This window comes from Bidens hawaiensis, unplaced genomic scaffold, assembly GCF_021521415.1.
Source record: "Bidens hawaiensis isolate Kalapana, Puna unplaced genomic scaffold, B.hawaiensis_p1.1 tig00026864_1, whole genome shotgun sequence".
NCBI lineage: Eukaryota > Viridiplantae > Streptophyta > Magnoliopsida > Asterales > Asteraceae > Bidens > Bidens hawaiensis.
The window spans coordinates 239,709-249,131 of NW_027494333.1; the positions used below are offsets into that span (position 1 = coordinate 239,709).

The window sequence follows — 9,423 nt, forward strand, 5'->3', positions numbered from 1 at the left end:
TAACCAAAAAAATAATTTCAGTTAACATGTTTAAAACAAAAAAAAAACTTATTTAAAAAAAGAAAAGAACAGTGGTGAATCAACACGAATTCTGTCAGTATCGATTAGATTCGTTATTGTTCTATAACTAAACCCATATTCGTCAAATTAAAATATAAATACCAAAAAAAACATATTTAAAGAAAAAATCTAATAGAATATTCAGAAATGTTAAGAGACCCCAACACTAAATATTAATCTTAATTTATATAATGTTTAACCGGCAATATTGACTATTCACATATAATCCAAGGACTGATTTAATAATTTCCTCTTAACAAGTTCACAAGATAAACATACAAATTTTTGTTGGTATATGTTTTGTACCTTTTAACTAAAAGAAACCAAAGGAAACATCCAAGAAAGATTAGGAAGAGTCAATCAGTCAATACAATAATTGTCTAATAAGCTTATGGGTTATTGAAAGTTACTAGGCATGAAAATGAAATAAATATTTTGTTGACTGGTTTAATGTGACAAGTTTGAACTTCAACCAAAAATTTCAATTTTAGGCTAGTTTTAAAAGTCCATTGTTTTGACCCACATCACAATCTCATTGGCATTCAAAAGCTATGTTTTCTTTGTTCAACCTTTTACTAATATTTCTTTTGTTTCTTTTCTGTTAAAAAAGTTATACTTTTTGTGAGAAAACTCACAAAGCCTATCATATATCTGCATATACTATTAAAACCAAACCATTTTTTCAAATGTCATTCAACTAGAGTAACTAATTAGGATGTCAACTAATAATATTACCATATATATAATTACTAATAAAGTTATAAATGTAGCTTTAAATATTGTATTTAATGAGCCTTTTAGATATTTATAAATTATAAAATTTTATTTATTATTATTCTTAGAAGAGCCATAATATATGTTATTACGTGTATTATTAAATCTTAACTTTTTTGTTATATTTTTTAACCGCTCATGTATTACACGGGCTATATCCTAGTTAACTAGTAAAATCACGTAAATAGAGCTTATGCTAGACAAGTGATTTTTAGTTGGTTAAAAGTAGAATACCAATGAAAATTGGATTCAAAGTGAGACATTTATAGCTCTACTAGTTGGACTCAAACAATTACCCTTGCACCATCCTTTACTAGTGAGCCCTCTATTGACTAGCCTAACCGGGAAAACATGAAATCGATGTTATCACCAGTTGAGTTATACGACAATCAATCAAGCATAAATAAAAAAGCCAGCTTTGAATGAACCCGATAATATTGGTAACAAACCATGATCTTGCCTTTCTTTTTTTGTCTGCCAACTAACCTTTGATAATGGATGAATTGCTAGAGCCACGATTCAACTGTAAATCTGATATCGAAACGCCATTTTACACATTTTATTGTTAATCCTTGGATGATATAAAGCTATAAATACGAGGTAACGTGACATTAAGAGGGATGATTATTATTTGTTTTATAACTGGTCAAAATAAATTTATCAAATTACCGTTATTAATACATATTTTTAACAAAAAGTTAAGTGTGTTACTTTTCACAAATTTACTCTATCTTTAAAGACCCAAAATCAGAATTGGAAAATCATATGCTAAAATAACACTAAATTCACTAAACTATGAGCATTTTGTAAAAAGTAACAAATGAGATCGTGTGCGTTTAAATTTCTATGTGAAATTTACATTCAATAAACAAAAACAAACCAACATACAAACTAAAACACCGACACCTCGTGTCGAGACTCCTCCTTATCTAGAAATTCCTTCTTATTATGTTTCGGCTTCAAAAACCCATAAAGCTTCTTAAACTCTTTAACCGTCGAAATACTATCCCCACGAAACGACCGCGAGCCACGCGTTTCATCAACCGTCCTAGCCGAACCACTATACATCAACCTCGGTGGTGGTAACGCAACCGGGCCACCATGGTCAAGCAACCCTGACGGCACACCCAGTGCCCCACCAACCGAAACACTATGCGTCAGCCTAAATGGCTCTTCCTTTTCCTTTTTATTATTAATATTAACCACCGTCACAGGCTTTACATCAGTATTTGACTTCAACGCGGTAATAACCGTTTTAATCGCTCGGGTGGGGGACCCGCGGTTAAACATCATGATCTCGCCTATTTCCGCGGGGCTCAAACTCGCACCCGATTGGAAAACCTCTTCAACTTGCGGGAAAAGCTTGTGTTCTTTTACCCCTAAATGACTATTCGCTAATGTTTTGAAGGCGGGAAAATCACATAACGGAAACTGCACGTGCACGTCAATTCTACCGGGCCTTAGAACCGTTGGATCGATTAGATCTTTATTACTAACCGTAAACACCATCACGCGTTCTTCACCGGAGGCAGTTACAATTCCGTCCATAAAGTTCAATATTCCGGTCAAACTCACGGTGGTTGACGACTTCTCAGTCAAATACCGGTCCAAATCCTCCACGACGATCATCGATCTACGCGTCGTTTGTAACAGAAGCAGCTTCAGATCCGAATCATTAACGACTTTTGATAAGTCCACATCGTAGATATCGTACCGTAAAAACTTCGCCATTCCGGCGATGAAGCTTGATTTTCCGGTACCGGACGGACCGTACAGTAAGTAACTCCGTTTCCAGACACGTCCGAGCCGGTGATAATACTGTTCGGACTTCAAAAACGATTCTAAATCCGATTTCATCTTATTTTTCAGATCCGAGTCCAGTACCGACGTGTCAATCGTCGCCGGATGACTAAACGGAACGGATATCCACCGGCCGTTCACCGGTTCACTCGCCGCGTTAATATATAACCTAATTTCCTTCGTTTTCTGCTCAATTTCGTCCGTAACGTTGTGAATATGTTGAAGATATGTAGAGAGGATTCTACGCTTCTCTTTACGTCGAATCTTCAACACTAAGCAGTCGTTATCGAACTTCCAGAGGATTCGCGAACCGAGGTACGTATCGGTAAACTTTGCGGTTGTAGTGGAGTCGATTATTAGATTAATTTCGTTAGGTTTGCTGTTACCGGCTAATAGATTAACGAAATCGGAGTCTTCAGCTGACGGTAGTGAGTTAAGATAGGTTACTACTTTCCGGTAGACTTGATTTTCCTGCATTTGCTGGTTGAATTTAGGGATTTTGTAGGTCTGGTGCCGGTGAAAGCATTCTTCTAATTCTCTGTACTTGTTTTGTAACATGTGTCCTACTGCTGTTGTTGATAGTACTCTAGGGATTAACCAGAAAGTGATGATTACCATCACAAACACCACTAAAGTTGTGAGAATCATGTTTAGCAATGGCACAGTGATTAGTGATTGTTCGGAGTATTAGGAGTACGGTAACTTTGTCGTAAAAAAACAATAACACAAGCACGTAAGAGCACCCACAATAGTACACTTTTCGCTCGTGTGGATCCTAGTTGGAGCACAGGTGGAAGAGAGAGAGAGAGGAGTTTGGTTGTCAGGGGAGGAAGGAGAGAGAAAACTAGGGAATGACGAGAGAGGTGAGGGTTGTGCTGAGTTGGCTCGTCTGACGTTGCTGGTGCTCTAATTGATAACACGGTGATGATTAAGAACACGAATTTGAACGATTGAGTAAGAAGACGGAGAGAGGTGGTGGTTGTGTTGAACTGACTTGTTTGCTGGTGCTCTAATTAATAACAAAATGATGATTAAGATTTAAGAACACAATAATATTGATTTGAGGGGTTGAGTATGGAAAGAGAGGTGCTTGGGGATATGATATACTTTTAGGATTGAATATATAGGATTATGAATTTATGTTGAGGGTTTGAAAGTTTGAGTGAGTCAAGAGAAAGATATGATTATAAAATTGGTTAAACATGTGGGAGTCAAAAATGGAGGGTGTGAGGAAGAGAATGAAGATGCTGGTGGAATATTTGATTGGTCTATAAACGTGTGCTTGTGTCACGTTTGTACTAATTCGTAGTTTGTTTGTACTCAATTTAACTAACCTATACGTGTCCAACATTAATATTTTATGATAATGATATTATAGTTTAGGAATGGGGAAGGTATAACTATAACCCGTCGAGGGAAATAGGGGTCAAAAAACCCTGGAAGTTAAAAATATATAATTTGAGGACTTCTAGGATGTTGTCCTTGGAAGCTATTGGGATGCATAAGTGGCCATCTTTCATGTGAAAAGTGAATTATATAAAATAAGGGGAGCAGTTAAGTATTATTAAACCAAAATCAAAAACAAATAAGTAGGTAATCATATATAATATAATTTACGCATAACATATGAAATAGATAAACTTAACTAGTCGGGTTAGATCTCAGTTATTTTATATTTTTTTCTACCAAAATCTTATTTACGACACTATAGTTTTTAAAACAATTTGACAAGTGGTATATTGAAATTTTCTATACAGTTGTGACAGTTCCATAAAATTGGTTGTATAATGAAATTGCCCATTTTAATTAAAGGGTTATGCAGCTTGTAAAATGTCAAATTAATTAAAAGATAAATTGTCCTAATCAAACAAACACTAGTTTAAATAAAATCACCCGAATTGCAACTTATCACTAATAATTTGAAACCACTAAATTGGTTAAATAAATTTTGTTTAATTTCCTCAAAACATAAAAAACTAGTAATATATTTTAAGTCTTGCTACAGAAGAGTTAATAGTTAATAGACGATACCAACCTGAGGTTCAAAATATTTAAGATGAGCTCTCAAAAGTTAAACGAGTTAAACTAAAATATAGACGAGCTCCGGGTGGCTTGACTTGTTTAAACACTAGCAGTGTTGACTCGTGACTGTGTATTCTATCAATATTGTTTTTTTTTTTCCTTTTATATTATAAAAACGTGAATTCATGATTGAAGCTAGTGAATGATATGTAAACAAGTCTTTTGATAAAATGGATATAGTCCTTTTGAGTAGCCTTGACATGGCATTTGGGATGTGTGGAACCATCTTTTTTACAATAGTAATTTGATGTTAAATTTCGAATTATATAGCCAACTGTAGTTAGGACCGTATAAATATCGTGTGACAACTTGTTTGAAATTGATTAGGTTTGTAAATGTTAGTTATACCCTATAATACACTCTGTCTTCAACATTATAGCTAAAACGAAAAAGCAATCTGCCACAAAATAATTACTTTAAAAGAGAATTACTTAATTTTTGAACCAGTATTAGTAAATAAATTAACACTTTAACAAATATTTGTATAGTAATCAGAATATTTGACACTTCAATTTTTGAACCAATGGCGGATCTTTCCTCGGCCTGAACCAGGCCGCTGCCCCATCACGTTTTTCGCTCGGTAGTATCCATCTTCCGGAAAAATCAAGAAAATATATATATGAATTGAGTGTGGCCCAGCCAAGTTATTTGAGTCTGGCCCATCCATATTATTTGAGTCAGGGCTAGCTTTGAATTTTTATAAATGTGAAGTTTATTTAAAGCCGAAAATGAAAAATCGTTTACAAAATAAACGTTAAGATAAAGAAATGCAAGGCTAAGAAATAAAACTTCATAAAACCAACCGCAAGCCAAATAAATTTTAAACAAAATAACTAAGCATTAAGCCCAAAATCTAACCCCTAACGTATGGTTGATGTTCGAACACAACAACAAGCGGAGGTTCCGTTGTGCGATGGCCGTTGTGTGACTTACTAACTTATGAGGTTCGGCACAGAAATCAAAACAGAAGATGAGAAGCAAAGCAAGTGATTGATGAAATCGTTTCGATGTGAAATCAATTTATTGATCGGCACTGTTGTTGTCTGCTGAGGCCTGAGGTTCGGAACTTACTCGTGTGGGAGTGAATTTGATTAATCGAAACAGTCAACAAAAGAAAGCAGAGACCGGGTTTGGTAATTCGCATTTCACCATTTTGTATTTCTTTCAATTTGGTAGGTTAGGGTTTGGAATTATTGTTTGACCCGACCCGAACCGGATTGCTGACCCCGAAACTTAGAAGCAGGAACAAAAATTTGGTGGTTGTGACTTTCGGCCCATTCATACTAGATGCTCAAGATCCGCCACTGTTTTGAACTAATAGTAAAATAAACTACCTTTGACACTTCAAATTAGCTAGAATTCTAGAATCGTTTATAACCAGAATATTTCTTTGTATAGTAAATTTTTTTACACTCTTAGCATTTTGTATTTTCTTAATATTTAAAACTTATTAATTGTTATATTGTTTTAAAAAATAAGAATGTTATCACTTTGAACAGTCCTCTCACCCTACAATTTTACCAATCTTTTCAAAGAAAATAACATTAAATTTTCTACTTTTCTGCATACTATATATATTTACCTTCTTTGCACCTTTGAGTGCACTTTCGGCCATATAGCATGTTACATTAAGACAAGCCTTTTTTTTGGGGGGGGGGGGGGGGGGGGGGGTACAGATTTAAGAAGAATAATAAAACTAAAATCCTTAACGACAGCATAATCATGGTAAAATATCAGTGTTGGGTATGGTGCTTAATATAATGCGCTCACGTATAGACAAAATTTCTCTCATGCACATATTGTTTACCTGGTTTTCAATTGTTCTTTACTTTAAACTGATTATGTATCAACTAAGGCCTCTCTTATGCATGACTATTATTTACCTATTTTTGAAAAGTATAACAAAACAAATTTTACAACCACAGATGTTGCATATTGATGTAGTTTTCTCGGCTCTTTACTTAAAATTGATTATGTATCAAATCGGCCTCTTCATGTACAGTTTTATTTGTGTGTGTGACTATTACCTTGAACAGTAAAGCAATATAACTTTTACAACCAATAGTTGTCACGTACTGATTATAGGGTATCGCATAATTAGATAACACTATGTTCCCCTGTAACATATTGAATCACATAATTAAACCCACTTAGTGTAACAAAATCTAACGGATACAACAGCACCAGTTTTCTAAATAAAAAGTGCCTAAATAGACCAAGAATAAATGACCAAAACACCCTTCAGTTTCACATAAAAACTATTGTGATCATAACAAAAAAAACTATCCAAAAAACGATAGATGAAATTTTAGATACCTGACCTAATCTTCACGTTCTTGATTATCCGATGTAATGTTCATAATCTGCGAAAGAACAATCTTGGAAAGCTCGTTAATAGTAGCTTGAACTTGATAATCATCCGATGGTGTTTCCTTGGCACCGACCACACCTCTGATTGTGAGCTCAAACCACTATACTCTTTTGCTGCAAACCCTTGTCTTTTTGGACTTCAACACCACTCTTTCCAAATCTGCTTGCGATAACGGCCTTGGTAACTGATTAAACAAAAAACAAACATATCACTATCAGTTTTCTGTTACAACTGAATTAAGATGAACAAAGTAGAGAGCCTTACAAGTGATGCTTTCCCCTTGTTTTCATCATCTAGCAAATCCCTAATGGGAAAATAGGCAGCCTGCTTGCAAAGTTCTAGAAGATCCGAGCCAGTATAACCTTCGCATAATGCCGCTGTGGTGTCCAGATCAATGTTTTCCTCTACTCTCTCGCCTTTCAAAATCACCTTCAAAATCTCGGCCCGTTCTTTGCGATCGGGTATCCCGATCTCAAATGCCTGTGGCAGTCGTCTCAGTATGGCTTCATCAAGCTCGGAAGGACGGTTAGTTGCAGCAAGAACCATCACTCTAGCATTCTCTGCATACCACATATTCACACTTTTAACCAAAATACATACACAATTACGCATAAATATTAAAGTTAAGAAACACGACATTGAGTTCCTATTTAAAAAGAAATAAAAACTTACGATCTGTGGTAAAACCATCCCATAACTGCATGAACTCGGTCTTCATATTGGTCAATGCTTCATGGTCTGTGGTCCGCCTTTGACCGAGAAAACTATCGACTTCGTCAATAAATATTATTGCAGGCTGGAGCTTGTATGCCAAACTAAATACAGCAGCAACTGCAAAAGTAAATCAATACCATGAGTGAACAGTTTTAAAAGCTTAAAATTAATGAAAAGATAAGTTGTACATTACAAATAAGTTTAACTCTTTTATCTATGTTTCTCAGAGTTAAACACAAATACCAGTATAAAACAACTTAGGCTTACAAATTCACTCAATTTTTTCCAAGAACATAGACGTTAAAGGTTGACCAAAAGATGCAAATTCAAGGCAGCTTTGTAGTTGGGTCAAAAATATTAGGGTCGTTAGGTAAACAAATTTTGTCCATTTTTCACGTCTTTTCGTTTGAATAATTGGTGCTTTAAATGATCTGAATTATTCAATAAAGTGATTTAGAAGACGCATTAAACTTATATAAAGAAGCTAATTTGGCCATGTTTACCTTGTTGGACTAGATTGGCCTGTCCCCTTTTAAAGTTTTTTTTAAAGAAAACGTTAATATAAACATAACATAAACCTACATATCCATAAGCAAATTAATCAAAATTACCACATCCACCTGACAAATCAAGATACACACATAGCAAAAGCATCTTACATCTGAACTCGACATAATTTGTATTTATGCTCACTAAAGCAGATGCGATCTAAACATTTTATTAAGACAACTATAAACATGAAACACTAACCGAGTTTTTGTGCATCTCCAAACCATTTGCTCATCAAATCCGATATTCTCACATTAATAAAAACAGCTCCGGATTCTTTTGCAATAGCTTTTGCAAGCATAGTTTTCCCTGTACCAGGTGGGCCATACAACAGCACGCCTTTTTGGGGACCAAGTAGCTTTCCATAAGAAAAAAGCTCAGGCCTACGTAGAGGTAATATGACCAGTTCATAAAGTGATTGCTTGATGGATTCCAGGCCTCCAATGGAATTGAAATTCCACATCAATATGATCAGGGTTTATCACATTGCATGCAATCACATCTGTTATGGATAAAATATAAGCAAACTACAATAAAACAAGCTGCAAAGTGCAAGAAACAGAAACAATTTTTTTTTTTTTTACATTTTAGCAAATTAACTTTCAATTAGGTGTATAATAGAAACCAACTCAAAATGGAAGCTAACCTACATTTTATTACTGATTTAGTATACAAATTACATTTTATTACACATTGTAGCAATGGATGACTTTTATGTGTTATTTTAACGTATATGTATTGCCAGTGTAACTAGAAAGGCTGAAACTGAGAATACTTGCTGGTGAAGACTTAAGAGGTGTCAATAACTAGTCACTAATTGAACAAACTTTTTTAATCGTATCACTTGAATGATAAAAACGTGCCACGGTACTAGAAGACTAATGTACTGCACTTCAGAATTTTAGGGTGTTCAGGTCCGATTCGGCCAATTACAGACAAATCAGCCAACTATGGTTTCGAGAAATGACAAGCCAAACCAGCCAGATGGGTGGGTCAAACCGACCGGTTTGGCGGTTTAACGGTTTGTTATTGGCGGTTTTGGTAGTAAGAATCATTTTTTTCAAAATCATTAG

General features: G+C 34.9%; 2 pseudogenes across 1 annotated transcript; both read right to left on the minus strand.

Moving 5' to 3' along the window:
• Positions 1-1,648: 1,648 nt before the first annotated feature.
• On the minus strand, positions 1,649-3,352 carry LOC143574257 (AAA-ATPase At2g46620 pseudogene; annotated as a pseudogene).
• Positions 3,353-6,941: 3,589 nt separating this feature from the next.
• Positions 6,942-8,852, minus strand: LOC143574243 (uncharacterized; annotated as a pseudogene). Its single transcript, XR_013142557.1, has 4 exons — positions 8,552-8,852; positions 7,760-7,918; positions 7,352-7,647; positions 6,942-7,271 (listed from the first exon to the last, which is right to left on the minus strand). The product of XR_013142557.1 is annotated as an uncharacterized LOC143574243 (transcript).
• Positions 8,853-9,423: the final 571 nt, after the last annotated feature.